The sequence below is a fragment of the Microcebus murinus genome, chromosome 5, assembly GCF_040939455.1.
Source record: "Microcebus murinus isolate Inina chromosome 5, M.murinus_Inina_mat1.0, whole genome shotgun sequence".
Taxonomy (NCBI): domain Eukaryota; kingdom Metazoa; phylum Chordata; class Mammalia; order Primates; family Cheirogaleidae; genus Microcebus; species Microcebus murinus.
In genome coordinates, this window is record NC_134108.1 from 25,255,613 (window position 1) to 25,271,791 (window position 16,179).

General features: G+C 40.3%; 1 long non-coding RNA gene across 1 annotated transcript; it reads left to right on the forward strand.

The window, feature by feature from the left end:
* The first annotated feature begins 4,760 nt into the window (after nucleotides 1-4,760).
* On the forward strand, nucleotides 4,761-15,088 carry LOC142870930 (uncharacterized). Its single transcript, XR_012919268.1, has 3 exons — nucleotides 4,761-5,972; nucleotides 7,103-7,210; nucleotides 8,543-15,088. It is a non-coding gene; the product is annotated as an uncharacterized LOC142870930 (long non-coding RNA).
* The last annotated feature ends 1,091 nt before the right edge of the window (nucleotides 15,089-16,179 follow it).

The following is a 16,179-nucleotide window of genomic DNA, read 5'->3' on the forward strand; positions in this document are numbered from 1 at the left end:
GGAGGAAGTGGACTAGGATTCAGGCTGGTGATACCGTGTAGGATGTAGTTGCATCACCATCACCAAAGAGAGCAGATAAGACCCAAAGAGAGAAAAATGTAGGGATTCGGGGGTTGAGATGGAAGGAAGAACCACTGAGAATGCTTGAGATAAAAAGATCTTATTTTAAAAAAATGATCATATTCAAACAAATGAAATAAGCAGAGCATTGTGAATCAATTATTCAGTATTTCCTAAATTTGCCTATAATGAGAATCGCCAGGAGTTATGTGTTAACAATAGAGATTTTTAGTCTTCTTTCAGATCAGAATTTCCAGGACAGAAGCCTTTAACACATGGTGACTCTTTGAAGCAGGCAAATTTAGAAAATATTTAATAGGTTAATTATAATTTCCTTTTGGCAAATTTAGAAGGTAAAGTCTTTAAATCCTCACACCCAATTACCCATACCCTCCTCTGTGCCTATAGAGGCTTTCTTTCTCCTTCTTTCCTTCCTTCTTTCCTCCTTCCTTCCCTCCTTCCTTTTGCCATATTTACTAAATATGAAGGTTTTTGATGGGAATAAGACTGCTTATCATTGTAGAAGGAGTTAAAGCAAATAGAAAATGCAGCCCCAAACTCCACAGGCCACTACTTGATGCAATTTATAAATTTATGAACTTTCATGAGAGATTTGAATATTTTAGGTAACTACCTAATCAGGCATGTTTTATGTGTGTGTGTGTGCTTTGTTTGCTTTTTAAACTCTGCTTTGCTTTGGATATGGTGTGTTTGTCCCACCAAATCTCATGTTGAAATCTGATCCCCAGTGTGGGGGCTGGGAGGTGGGATCTGGTGGGAGGTATTTGGGTCTTGGGTGGAGCCCTCATGAATGGCTTGGTGTCCTTCTCCAGGAAATGAGTTCTCTCTCTCTCTCTCTGGAGACTGGATTAGTTCTTGGGGGAATGGACTAGTTCCCAGGACTGGGTTGTTATAAAGCTGGGATGCCCCTTGGGTTTGGCCCCTCTTCTTTGCTCGTGCCTGCTTCCCCTTTGACTTTCTCCACCGTGTTTTGATGCAGCACAAAAGCCCTCACCAGAAGTCGAGCACATGCCCTTGCCATTTCTTGTATAACCTGCAGAGCAGGAGCTAAATAAACCTCTTTTCTTTACGAACTACCCAGCCTCAGGTATTCCGGTATAGCAACACAGAACAGACAGAGACAAACACTTACTGAGTAAAGTTGGAAAATCAAGCTGAGTCATTTAATCACTCTAAAAAGCTCCTAATCACTCTTCTACTTGGGAATTTTTTATCTGAAAGGTTCAAGTATTTTATGTATGGTATACACTTTCTAAAAAAATGATTTGGACAAACTCCAACACTATTTCACTCTGTCATTCAGTGTACTAAATCAGCATCTGGGAAATCCTTGCCCTGAATTAGCTGTAACTTTAGCGTCTGCTAACTTTCTGATCAGCACCCTTTTCATTTTTAGGCTTACATCCCAGTCTCTTACTTTTTGAGATTTAAATTTATGGTTTGACAATGAGTTAAGTTGTATTTTCCAGGATGTAGACATTGTACTTGTAGCATCACTAATAAATTAATACATGCCTCTACTTGAAATGGATTAGGAAAAAAATAAATATAAAACCACAAATGGAAGCCTAGAGTAAGGAAGTATATTGAACTTGGGTTGTGTAAGGCTTTCACATGCCTCTGGATTGTCTTATTTATTCATTCTGAGTACAGAGCAAAACAGTAGCAGGGAGTAGTATGTAACAACTCTAATAATGAGTATCAAAAGGTTTGTGAATGTAACAGAAGCTCCTCCACTGGGTAGTGAATTTTTGGAAGGGAAAGATCTTGCCTTACTAACTCCTCAGTACTTCTTAACACAGGGTAGCACACAGTAGGGATGCATAAATGTTTATTGGACTTGAATTTGATTTAGAGATGGCTAGGAATACTTGCTTTCTTTGTGTATGATCTAAAAACGTGGGGTAATTGGTTCTTATGTAGGTTATAATCTATCCTATCTATCTTCCCTTCTAATATATTTCATTGGGGAAAAGACACAATAACTAAAGTCTTTAATGAGCAAGTTGTTCATAAAATTAGTCCAGTTTACTTCTTGTGTAGCTTTTGTCTCTCTCCCATGTATCTTTTCCTAATATGGTAAATAACACATTTCAGAGAGCACTTTCTTGACTTGGTTTTACTATTAGTTAATTCTTCTAACATGTCCCATTTTCACTATCAGAAGTTGCACATTTCTTATTGGGAGCTGTGGTTTATTGAGGACGGGGAGTTCCTTTAGGGCTAGTAATACTTTGGAATCCCCAGGGATGGTCCATGACAGAAGAGATTAGAATTCTGAAGTGACACCCTTCAAACCACAAGTAGCTAGTATATCATCTGAGTCATAGTCATCACCCAGGTCAATTTGAACATAAAAGGGGGGAGGGGGAAGAAATCCTCGTAAAAGTACAGTGTACCCAGTAGAAAATTATTCAGTCATACTTTAGAATTTTGAGATCCCACCCATTGAAATATTTTTATACTTAAAATTCCAAAGAGGCTATCATATCAATTACCTCCTATTACAAACTTTCCTACATTATATGACGTATTTTTATTTTTATATAGTTTGTTGAACACATATTCTTTAGGTTGGTTCCTAATATCTTCCTTGGTGGTTTTTCTTTTCCCTGACGAGGGTTTCCTAACATCCCAAGCTTCACATTAATTAAGGTACTTTTTATAATTGTCTACACTTGCAATGTAATATGAAGAATTGAGTTTATCTGAAAAACGTAAGCCATCAAATCATTTGTTAGAGGCCATCTGTGTGAGAGACCTGAGTGGACTTACAGATCACAGCCATGCACCTTAATCACTGAAGGGATTCTAGAACAGGAACTCATGGTAGAGAGCAATAAAAACCAAGGGGTAATCAAATAAAATCATTTTTCCATTCACAAATAATTTAATAATTAGCATTTACAAGAATAGCTAAGTAATTCTGGATATTGGCTGGGGAGAATCTTCTCTATGTTCTGCACTATGGCTCCATCTTGGCCGGCACGTTGCCTAATCACGATAGTATCACTCATTTTTTGCTGCTGTCACCACCACCTGTTCCAAACTTAGCTTTCATTTTGTGTATTATCTTTTGTTCTCACAAGCAAAAGTCCTTCTCATGTAAGAAATATAGTGTAATAATTAAAATTCAGGTTGGTGAGCCCTTGGTTTATATGCCAACTCTACAGCTTTTTTTTTTTTTTTTTTTTTTTTTTTTTTTTTTTATCATAAGACCTACTTGGTAACTACAGCTTTTTAGCAGTAGAATTTGGGGCAAGTTACTTAATAGACTCCTTCCTCTCCCCCTCCTCACAAAGCCATCCTCATCTCTAAAATGCAGGTGATAAGACTGACCTCCCAGAGTTGTAAAGATTAGGTGGAAAAACACAATGCTAAGTTCCCAGAATAATGTTGGCTCCTAGCAAATAAAAAATGGCATTGTCTTCCTGCAGAAAGACAGTGTGGCCAACCAGGGAAAGCAGGGGAGGGGCTCCTAAGACTCAAATTCAAGTCCTGGCTCCAGTGCTTACTAGCTGGCCTCTGTGGGAATTCTAACTTTCTCTCTTAGCCTCAGTTTCTTCATTTGCAAAATGGGCAGAATATTCCTTACTCTATCTCTCTGAGTAGCTTAAAGGAAATAATTTTGTGAACTACTTTATAAAAACCATGAGATATTAAAATGTTTTTCATATGATTACAAAGTTTGTGGGAATTAACTTTTTTTCCTGTGGGGAACAGTATTTTTTCAACAGGGGCTCAATGGTTCCCTTTTGATTTTTTTTGGGGGGGGCGGGTTGTGGCATTCTTCTTATTTTTTATTTTTTCTAAATGACTCATTTGGCACTTGATATGTACTATCTTGTAGGTTTTCCTTTTTTTTTTTTTTTTTTTTTTTTTGTCACTTCAACTCTATTCTAATCTCTTCAAGAGTAAGGACCCAATTTTAAACCTTGTGGGCTTGGACAGAAGGAGCGGAAGGGAAAATCTTCCCTGGGGCACCAGACTGAGGGTGGGAAGGGCCAGGCCATGGAGTAGATCAGAGACAGTCTTCTGAGAGAAGAGGAAAGAAAAACAAGAACCTTGATGACATGGAGAAATTCTGAGACACAGAGGAACATTGAGGGGTTCCCATAGACTTGCCCTGATCTTAGTGAGGAAGAAGGATGATAAGATGAGGGAAAGAGAGTGAGAGGGAGTTGGAATCTTGGAAAGGTACAGATCAAAGTCGTGTTAACTCAAAAGCATACCACACTTCTTTCTCTCTGTATGATGAGTAAAGACCGTATCTTCCTAATTTTTGAAAATCCCAGTGCCTATCATGATAACCGGCATATCGTTGACATTAAAAAATGTTTCTTGGCCGGGCGCGGTGGCTCACGCCTGTAATCCTAGCTCTCTGGGAGGCCGAGGTGGGCGGATTGCTCGAGGTCAGGAGTTCGAAACCAGCCTGAGCAAGAGCGAGACCCCATCTCTACTATAAAATAGAAGGAAATTAATTGGCCAACTAATATATATACAAAAAATTAGCCGGGCATGGTGGCGAATGCCTGTAGTCCCAGCTACTTGGGAGGCTGAGGCAGGAGGATTGCTTGAGCCAGGAGTTTGAGGTTGCTGTGAGCTAGGCTGACTCCATGGCACTCACTCTAGCCTAGGCAACAAAGCGAGACTCTGTCTCAAAAAAAAAAAAAAAAAAAATGTTTCTTGACTCTGGGATGAGTAGAAAATAATATTATTTTATTTTATTATCTGTTATGTAATAATATATAAACACATATATAATATAATAACTATTTATTAGGCACTTAGGTCATATGTTTAGAACTTTGTCTATTATTTCATTTAATAACTAGAACAGCGTTATTAAGTAGATGCTATGATTATCCCCATATTAGCGACGAGAAAACTGAAACTTTGGAAGGAAGTTCTGAAACACTGTTGTGGGGCATAGAGTATCGAATTAAGTAAGGAAAAATCAAATAATTATAGGAGAATTGAGGGTCCAACTGAGGGTGGACCACATGAGTTTGAGCTGAGACTCTCAGCACAATTACATGTTTACCTCAGCAATGCTCTGCCACTTGGAGCAGTTGATTGGATTTACCTACACTTAGCATACAGGGGTTACGTAAACATGATCCTCTTTGCGCTCCACGTGTTGGACTTAATGGCTATGAGTCAGGTAATAAAGGGGACAGGCTTTTGAATAGAGATAGGAACAGCTGCGATGTGTTCTTCAGTCTCGTGGAGACGAGTAATTGTCATTGGCCCTTGAGTATTTGAAATACTTCCCCCCACCCTCCCTAGCTAATCTACTTGGCCTGTGGCCTACGTGATCTTAACTTCTTCATTCAGGAAATACTGGTTATGAGGACCTGGGAGGGGCCACCTGGAGGCTGGTGAACCTAACAACCTATGCAGCCTGCATTTGCACAGCTGAGTTATTATCTCACTAATGGGTGTAGGGGGCAGAAAGGAGAGAAGAATCCTCCCCAGCACACAGCTGGGCCAGCTGGATGGAGGTGCTTCAGGTGTTCATCAAAGACTGATCACATCATCGACCTCTCATATGACCAGGGCAGGGCAGGTATACTAGCTGTGAAAGCCAAGTCTGCTCTGCGGAAGGCAGGAGGGTTTGTACAATCTTCCCAAGTATAGGGGAAGGGGACAGGTAGGTAGGAGTTAAATTGTTGAGTAGGAAGCAATAGATACCTTTTATTCTAATTACCTTAGGAAAGAATCTGGTATTATATCAATCTAGCACATAGAGTTTTTGCCTTCAATCTGTAAAAACAGCTTGTGAAAATTGTGCTATTCTGATTTATTTTGGGATCTAGAAAATGGAGCATTCTCAAAAGAAAGCAGACCGGATGGTGACAAGATTCAAAACAGTGTCACTCTAGAGACAGGTAAAAGGGGTGGCCTTGTTTGCCTGGGGGGGGGGGTTGCGAGGGAAAGTCTCTGACACAGGTGCTGGCTCTCAGCCAGGCTGCACATTGTACTCGCCTACCTGGGCCCACCCGAAGAGACACTGAATTGGTCCGATGCAACTTGAACAGCGGGATTTTTGGAAAGTGCCTTGGTTGATTCTAATGCACAATCAAGTTGAGAACCACTGTTTAGAGCAGGGTGCCTGACTTATGAAATAAAAAGAAGCTTCCTGTGGGAAAGGGTCTTGTCTTTGGCACCAGGAAGGGAACTAGTACTAGCGGCGGGAAGGCAATAATGGGAGCTCAAAGGAGACAAAGTTTTGAAGCTTTGTACTGAAATGGAGGTGGCTTAGTGGGTAGAGAAGCCTCTGATACTGGCAGTGGTCAGGAAAGGTGGAGAACCATTGACTAGAAGGTCGAACTAGACCAGTGATGGCCAGATAGTGCCAGGAGGACCACGGCTTCCTGAAGCCCCTTCCTCTTCACTCAGAGCAGCTCTGCTTTCTATTTCTATATTGGGTTTTCCCACAGCACTTCCTCTGAAGAAAGAGTCTGCTCAAAAAAACTTTTAAAACCACTTAACGAGTTGACCTTTATGGCTGTTACTAACTCTAAAGTTCTAAAGCATTAAATCTTCTTTGATGTTTTCTAAGAAATCAGCTACTGATTGATCCATTCTTCCAAAGGCTGAGGGGAAAGAGAGGAGAGCAGGAGAGGCATGGAAACCTGAGCAGAAGAGGGGGGACTTCTCCTAGCTCAGGGCCAGGGCGGGAGCCCTCAACCCTGTCTGGATTTGGAATCACTTGGGAGCTTTACAATAACTAACCCCTAAACCAATGAAATCGGCCTCTGGGGATGGTGCCGGCATAGGTGCTCATAAAATACAGCAGAGTTAGAGCCTTTGGCTTACTGGATGGGCAGTAAGAAGGACTCTTTTGTATACATTGAGGCCAAACATGTTAGACAACCACCAACACAGTGGTTCATAAACGTCAGGTGTGTCAGAATCACCTGGAAGACTTGTCCAAACACAGATTGCTGAGCCCCACCCCTACAGTTTCTGATTTAGTAGGTCTGTGATAGGACCAATCATTTTCATTTTTAATAAGTTCCAGGCGATCCTGATACTACTGCTCTGGGGACCACACTTTGAGAGCCACTGCTTTGACAAAACGGATTAATTTTCAACATTAAAAAGAACTTCGTAACACTCACTGGTAAGTAATTGATAGTGTGCACCCTTGATGTGATAGGGTGAGAAAGGCCCTTTATCACTGTGGTCTTCCTCCCCCAAATGCATAGCCCAGTCTAACCATGAGAAAAACATCAGGCAAATCCCAACTGAAGGACACTCTACAACATACCTGACCAGTACCCAGCAACTCCTCAAAACTTTCAAGGTCATCCAAACCAAGGAAAGTCTAAGAAACTGTCACAACCAAGAGAAGCCTAAGGAGAGATGACTGCTTAATGTAGTGTGGTGTCCTGGATGGGATCTTGGGATAGAAAAAAACAGGGAAAAACTGAGGCAATACTGTATCAATATTAGTTCACTGGTTGTGACAAAGGGACCACACTCTTGTAATATGTCAGTAATAGGGGAAATTGGGTGTGGGACAGGGAACTCTCTGTACCATTACTGTGCTAAGTACAATAATTCTGTAAATCTGAAACTCTTCTAAGACAAACAGTTTATGTGAAAACAGGACTTCCTGCCTGCTAAAATACAAACTATTCTTGATGGCAGTAATAGAGGAGGTATCTTTGAATAGCATCAAGGAAAAAAAGAAATCAAATAATTATATTTCTAGTTTGAATGAATCCTTGCCTGGCTGGAGGAGGATAAATTATATAACATAATTTTGACTCTTTTATTCATGTGATTATGTGACTTATGTGATTTTGTAACTTTGAAATAATTTTTAAGGGCTGTAACTTAAAAATATATATATAAGTATACATATATAAGTATATATATGTGTGTATATATATATATCATATATATATCAGCATACTTACAACTGACATTAACGACAAGGTAGCTGCTCCTCTCAATTTATTATGATGCAGCCATGCAGTGGGAATATAATCCTAGTAAAGAAAGGTACCAGCTGGGCATGATGGCCCACATCTGTATTCCTAGCACTCGGGGAGGCCAAGGGGGGAGGATTGCTGAAGGTCAGGAGTTCAAGACCAGCCTGAGCAAGAGCGATACCCTATCTCTACAAAAAATAGAAAAATTAGTGCACCTGTAGTCCCAACTACTTGGGAGGTTGAGTCAGGAGGGTCCCTTGAGCCCAGGAGTTTGAGGTTGCAGTGAGCTGTGATGATGCCACACTACACTCTTGCTGGGGCAACAGAGTGAGACTCTGTCTTGACAAGAGATAGAGAGAGAGAGAGAGAGAGAGAGAGAGAAAGGTATCTGTTGTAATGACTTAATATTCCCAGTAAAAACTTTTAACCTTTTGATTAGACCTATCTGGAAACCATCACAAAGGTGGTCATTCATTCCCTCTCTGTCTTTTTTTCCCTTTCTTCTTTTTTTACAGTTCCAGGAGAATCTGCTTAAGGTGATCTAAATGAAAGAGTCAGAGTCCTTTGCCAAGCCAATATTTAGCTGCTGGTTTGTATTTATGGATGACCTTATTTCACTGGCCTCAAGAGTACACATTATAAAATTCCCCATGTATCCATTTAAGTTTTTTCTTTTGTAATTGAGATTTTATTGGCTGTGTTGGGGATCAGTACACAGACATTTCAATTTGTACACAGTTATTAGCATATATACCAAAAATCTAAAAGCCATATATTGTAATTCTTTGTTAAGTAGTTATTCCAGTGACTTTTCCAGCTTAAAATTTGGAGGTAAATTTTCTTTGAAAGGGTATCAAGTTCCAGTATCTTCAGCTGTTAATAAACTGTTACATAAGTCCCACCAATTCAAAATTTATTAGCATATATACATTTTCAATCCTTCACATTAATAAAGTTATTAGGAGAACAGGGCTGCCATGACCAAAGATGTCACAGAGTGTGCACAATTCTGGCAGGGAGAGCCATGACCCAGGAGTGGTTTTCTTTAAGAAACAATTCTACTAAAAAACAACATGAAAATAGAAATAATTTTAAATGTTCAAGACATTAAATGCAGGACCATGGCTATATTGCCAGACCATGACTATATTGCCATGTAGTGTGTTTTATACTATAGGATATAAAGACCAACCCCTGGGTCTGTGAAATGTTAAGCTGACACCCATGACAGTCAAAGCCTTCCATAATTCAAAATGCCACACTCTCTCTGGTTGTACAAAAATAAAACCAACCAGCAAATGATTTCACTTCTTTAAAAAGTGCATTTACAGTGAAAAAAATAGAGTGAGGTGGGATTCCTCCTTCTTAAAAATGGGAGCTACTACAAAACTTTCACTGGCAAAATACTTGATAAAAATATTCCTTTGGATTGTACAAGAAGGCACACGTGAGCCACTGATAAGACATGGTAAACAGCATTCGTCAGACGCGGCCTCTTTCTCTCCTGGTTCATCAAAGGCTGGCTCACCTCAGTTTTAGTCCCTTCATTTTCTGCAGGTAAATCTTTGGTTTCTTGGTTAGCCACTTTGGCCTGTTTTCCCTTTCTCTGCTCCCCCTTTTTTCCCTTTTGTTTGCACTCTTTCTGTCTGCAGATTTATCCTCTCCGGCTGCCATTTTTGGCTTCATTTCCACTTTTGCAGGAGCAGGTTTAGCTGACAACTGCACCAATCTCCTTTTGGGCTCTTCTCTCACCGCCCCGTTGGGAGGGAGAGCACACGCTGGTGTCTGCACAGCGCCCCAAGAGCCTTGGAGAAGCTGGGCTACTTGGCGGCTGCCGCTCTTCCCTCAGCCCGAGCTCCCGCTGAAGGGTTATTGTGTCCCGGGAGCACTGTGTGCTCACAGCAAGCCGGTGGGGATGGAAGTGAGAAGTGAGAACTCTCTGGACACGCATGTGCACCATTCAGACAGCATTCACGCCATTTCCCTGACTCGGCTCTAGGTCCCCTCAGCCTTTTGGGTGTTGGGTGCTTATGGTCCCTGCTATGGTGCCCAGCATGGTTCAAGATCACAGCAGGCACCTCTGGCAAGGTAGATAGTGACTCAAGGGCAAACTAAACACCCATGGACAGTGGATTACAGTATATTGTAGTAGATTGGTTCGGACCATTTATCTTTTTTTTTTTTGAAGTGACTTACCTGTACATATGTGGGAGATAAGTGAGGAAGTTAGATGCACTCCTAGGGCTTGGCACTGGTCTACGTGACAGCTGTAAGGGAGGAGCTTAGATGCCAGATCCATCTCAATCCAGGCAGGCCCTTGCAGGGGATCAGACTGCAAGGTCAAATGTGAAACTCAAAATCTTAAGAAAAAGACTCTCATCATCTGCACCTTTCTCTTCCTAAATTGAGCAGCAATTCTGGAAACGGAGTGCTTAGACCTTAAATAGCATCCCTGGGGTACCAGGCATTGTTCTAATGATCTCATTTCACCCTCACAGAGGCCCTGGGAAGGTAAATAACTTGCCAAAGCTTAAGCAGTTTGGAGTAGAGTTAGGATTCCAATCTGGGTTGTCTGGCTCCAGAGCCCATGTTCTAAGCCAGTGGGCTCTCCTGTCTCTCTTGGAGAGGACCCAATCTTGGCTAGCTGGCTAGTCCCAGAGACCTCCATGACTGTCAAAGGTCTAGAACTAGAATGTCCCATCATTTATCCATATTTCTATTTCTCCTGCTTTCTACATGACTACCCCATCACCACCAGCAACTGGTAAATATGGGTTGAACTTTTGTTCTATGCCAGGCATTACAGATGCAAAGATAAAAAAGAGACCGTAATCCTGCCTTCAGGAACTATAGGGAAGACAGACACCAAGGCAAATCCGTCTACAAAATCCCAAATGGGTTGTAGCCAAAGGGGCCAAAAGAAAAAGCTGTTGTGGCCAGATGGGCAGGGACCCACCTTGCCTTAGGGACAAGGACTCCTGTCCATTCTTACTTAGTTTTCTCCTGATTACTTCCCTGATTTCTCTTACTGACAACTGACACATCTCAATGGCAGAGATTTGAAGTGCTCTCGACAAGGTGCTGAGATGTTCAGAAGGCAAGTTTTCTGTATCCAACAAACAATTTATAGAAGAATAGAGGCTTTAATCTCTAACCCAGCAGATGCTATGTCTACTTCTTTCCCCCAAGAAAGAGGACATTTATATTTACTTTGTTCCTTCTTCCAAGGCAGGAATTTTGTGTTCCAGAAGCAAGATCTTTTGGCAGCCTTGCCCTTTTTGTATCCTAGTCTACTGCAATAACAAACAACAGTTGCTGAGGCGTTGTTGTTGACGTATTACCTTTGAAAACTCCCTCGTGTCATAGGGCAAGCCTCTTCCACATGATAGATCATTATCTTCTGGTCCTACAGGCAGCCTTGTTGCCATGGAGACCCAAAGGGATCAGGTATGTTGTTAGCCTGCATCACTCCGGCTGGTCCGGGGTACGACAAGGGCTTTCTGTGCGTCACATGTGGCTGTCCTGTGGCAGGCTATGGCCAGACTTTTCCTGCGGGTAAAACCTAATCAAATGATCAGCTGCAGATAATATCAAGACCTCTGTTTGACACGTTAATAGTGACAGACATACTTCCACAATTAATATGGTGGGAAAAAAACACTCGAGTCACCAGACTTGGGATGAGAGGTCTCGTATTCACATAAACACAACCTGACGTCACTGCTTGTCACCGCAAACTGTTTTGTTCTCCAAGAATGCCTTTGTGCTCACCCTCTGATCTTGCTTCTCTACATAACAACTTTCTTGTTTATATGCCCTTTGGCAAGTGCAGCAAGCACTATTTCCTGTTTCTAAACTTGTAGACAACAATCCATACATCTCATAGTTGTCAATTTTAACCAGATAACAGCAGAACTTTGATGCTGCTTTTTAATCTTTAGCTTAGGTTAACAAGACCCTGGAAGAAACGTTGATTTATTTGATAGAGCATTTTTAATTAATTTGGCTAATTCCATGTGATTCAAAATCTAAAAAAACAAGTAAGTAGAAAATGCATGCCACATTCCTAAAACATTTTAATAGTTCTAACAGTCTTGTACACTCTTGCGATGAAGTTGATTACTGCATTAACTGAATATTATTTGTGTAGTACTACTATGTGCTAGATATTGAACTAAGCTTATTCTCGTAAAATTTTAACATTCTAAAACTATCAAAATCTGTAATATTTATAAAAGTAAAATATCCTAATCCAACAATTTGGAAAATACATTAAAATAGAAAGAAGTAGGGGAGAACTCCTCTGTAATATCATTCAGAGATAACCACAATTAATAGTGTGGAGTATATTTTTCTTCTTCTTTTTTATTATACCTGTGTGTGTGTATAAGTTTAAGCAAAGCTAACAATATGCTATTCATGCTTGTTTCTTTTGCTTAATTTTATGTTATAAGCACTTTCCTATGTCGTTACAAACTCTTCATAAATAATCTTATTAAGGATTATATAATATTTATCTTATCGGTAACAAATTCCATCTTTTATTCCCTGAACATGCTATATAGATTATAGCTTTATTTTTTTTTAAGTCAAAACTCTTTATTTTCTTAAAATAATAAAAAAAGACAACTTCACTATGTTTCCTGCTAAGTCCTAATTTTCCAAATATGTGCTTGAGTTTTCTTCCATGCCACTTGGAAACACAATGACACACTTAATTTAGGTCCATTTCCACCCTTCCAGGTCTTGGCATATGCTGTTCCCTTTTCTCAGAACACTCCTTTCTTCTGCCATCCCCAGCCTCTGATTAAATTCACACATTCTTCACATTTTAGTTTAAATGTCACTTCCTCTGGTTAGGTCCCCTCTGCTATAAGCTCCTATAGCACAAGTCATAATTACTCGATTAAATGTTTATCTCCTCCTAGACTGTAAGTTCTGCAAGGGTAAAGATGATGTCTGTCTTTGGCTTCTGTTCTAGCTCAGTGTGTGTGACACATACTGGTTGCTCAAAAAAAAAATATTGAAATGAGTAGTGGACATTTAATGTGTTTCTATTTTCTTTTTATAAGCAATGATGAAAGAAGCATCTTTTACGCATGATTATTTGTTCGTATTTTGGAATTTTTAAATTACTTTCTGACAATAAGTTCTTGGAAGTAGAATTACTAGGTTAGAGAATATAAACACTTAGAGGCCTCTTGAGAAACAACAGATTGCTTTCCAGAAATTTTCACACCCCTACCAGCAGTGTATGAGATTTCTTATTTCATTGTGCTCTTATCAACACTATTAGAAAAAGAAATTATTTTCCAACTTGGTAGTAAGAAAAGTTCCCTACTGCTGTTTCAATTTTGCCTTCATTGAGTACTGAGGTAGACATTTTGTAATCCATTTGTTATTCATTTATATTTACTGTGAGTTGTCATGTGTCCTTTGCCCATTTTTATTCTGAAATTTTCATATTTTTCTAATTCATTTTTATAAGCTCTGCATGTTTTAAAGATATTAGATGATTATTTATTTGTGTAGATTTTTCCTTCTATTTAGATGTTTGTGTTTTATGCTTATGAACTTATTAATGTTCAAAAGTTTAACATTTTTACATGGTCAGATCTGTCATCATTTCCCTTTGGATTTCTTATATAACTTTTACTCCACCAGTGATTAAATAAATATTCAGCTTTTTTTTTCTGGCATTATACAATTTGATTACTTTGCCTGTGTGTGTATGTACTTGGTGTGTGCATTTCTATGCATATATACTTTGTTCTTATCCACAGGTAATTTCATTTGGCATCTGACAGGAGGGGAGAATCTTCTTTTGACAAAAGTACTGACCAGTTGTCTCAACATGATGTGTAGAATCTTTGCTTTCCCAATGATTTAAGGTTCATCTTTTCACTAATTTTAAAAATCAGTATTATCGCAGCTTAGGGATGTTTTCCCAGAGTGGGGCTGGTCCTTTTTCAGCATCGAGGTTTTAGGGAGAACCTTTGAGAAGGCAGGGTAGCTTCTCCCCACTCATCTCCCTGGCTCAGCCCCTGGGCGCCTCCATTCGGCAGCAACTAAGCTTCACTGAGGCTGAACTCCAGGGCGTTTAGAAAACTTGAGATCTGAAACTGGTAAAGGCACAATGCATTTGAATGAAAGCCAACCAGACTAATTTAGCTGTGTTTATAAATGTGTCTTTCTGGCATTATCAGAACATAGCTTTAGTTTGTCTGGCATTGGACCCTTTCTAAGCACATATAGCCTGTGAACAGATGACCACTAAAAAGGAAGTGCTATTGTGGGAGATAGATTATCTGTAGTTATTCCCAGTGTTCAAGAGACCTGAGTCTCTATGGTGATGGTTTCTTCTTTTACACATCACACAGTTGTAAAAGGGGGGTGGGGGGGGGAATGCCAGTCTTAACTAAGACAAGAGTTGACAAAATGTTTCCTTCACAGGAAGCCACTAGCCACATACTCAGAGAGGTGGTGGGAGTAGACATGTCTATACTCAGTAAATTTGCTCTTGTGTTCTCACCTTCTTGTTTGCTGGCTTTGGACTCAGGTACAATATTATAATTCTTGCAAGTTGGTCCCTGAGAAAATTGGAGTTACAGAATGTAACAGCTCAAGTTATAAAGCATTGTCAATACTAATTTGCTGCATTCTCCACTAATCAATATTGGAGACAGAAGCAAGTGATTACTTTTAAATTTCAAGAAGCAGATCCTGCCCAACGCGGTGGCTCACGCCTGTAATCCTAGCTCTCTGGGAGGCCGAGGTGGGCAGATCGTTTGAGCTCAGGAGTTCGAAACCAACCTGAGCAAGAGCGAGACCCCGTCTCTACTATAAATAGAAATAAATTAATTGACTAACTAATATATATAGAAAAAATTAGCCGGGCATGGTGGTGCATGCCTGTAGTCCCAGCTACTCGGGAGGCTGAGGCAAGGAGGATCGCTTGAGCCCAGGAGTTTGAGGTTGCTGTGAGCTAGGTTGACGCCATGGCACTCACTCTAGCCTGGGCAACAAAGTGAGACTTTGTCTCAAAAAAAAAAAAAAAAGAAGCAGATCCTGACTACAGCATTATACGATTCATTCATGTAACAAGAACACTTATACCCCCAATATTTTGAAGTAAAAATTATTTTTTAAAAAAGAAAAAGAGGCAGAAACAATGGGAGTAAAAGAACCTTGTTACTTCAGGATAATATCATAATTGATGTCAAAGTGCTACTGAATTTAAATGGTAACGTTTTAAGTCTCTCCACACCCTGCCCAAAATATGTGGGCCTGTGTTTTTAAAAATGGATTCATTCAACCTTTATCTAGGACTCAAATAAAACTTCCCCCACCCCTTGAATCTTAGAAAAATCTAATTAAAATTCATTTTCCTTGTTATTTTTCAGGCTACTAAAATTGCTGCCATTGGGTGTGTGTTTGGGGGGAAGGGGTTACAAGTATTTGAAATGTCCTAAGGTATTACAGGCTTATTAACAAGTAGGAGACAGCAAGTAGCTGAGAGATCCCTGACTTGTGCCACCTTAAATAATAGAGAACCTGGTCCCTATCACTCCTCCGTCCTCTGTTCCCTCTTACCTGCTCTTCTTTTCCTTTACTCACAGTACTTATCCTCTGGAGTACTATTATTTAACTTTGTCTGGTCATTGCTTGTTGTCTCTTTCTCCATGTATTCCAAGTGCCTAACACTGTGCCTGCCACACAAGGAGGCACTCTCGATCAATATTTGATGAACTCACTTTAATCAACTCACGTCCCTGAAAAGTACAGTTTTCTGATGAGGCGGAGTCCTTCGGTCCAGTGGTCATCTAGGACCCAGCTCTTCATGTCTACTGTGTTTTTCTTGGTGTCGACTCTATGCCAAGTCAGGCTCTTCTTATGGTTCCCACATGGCTCTTGCTCCTTGGCTTCTTATTCAAATACAGCAGGAGGGACAGAGAGTTTATCTTGCATTCCAAGCCGAACCCCTGAGACTCACTCTGAACAAACAGGTTCAGGTCACAATCACTGTGGCCATAGGGATAGAATGTGCTGAGGGGTTAGCCTGGGCCACTGCGTTGCCACTAAGACTGAATTAGCCTTTGAGGTGCCATGTGGATCCCCAGACAGAAACTGAGGGGCTGCAGGAAAGGGGGAA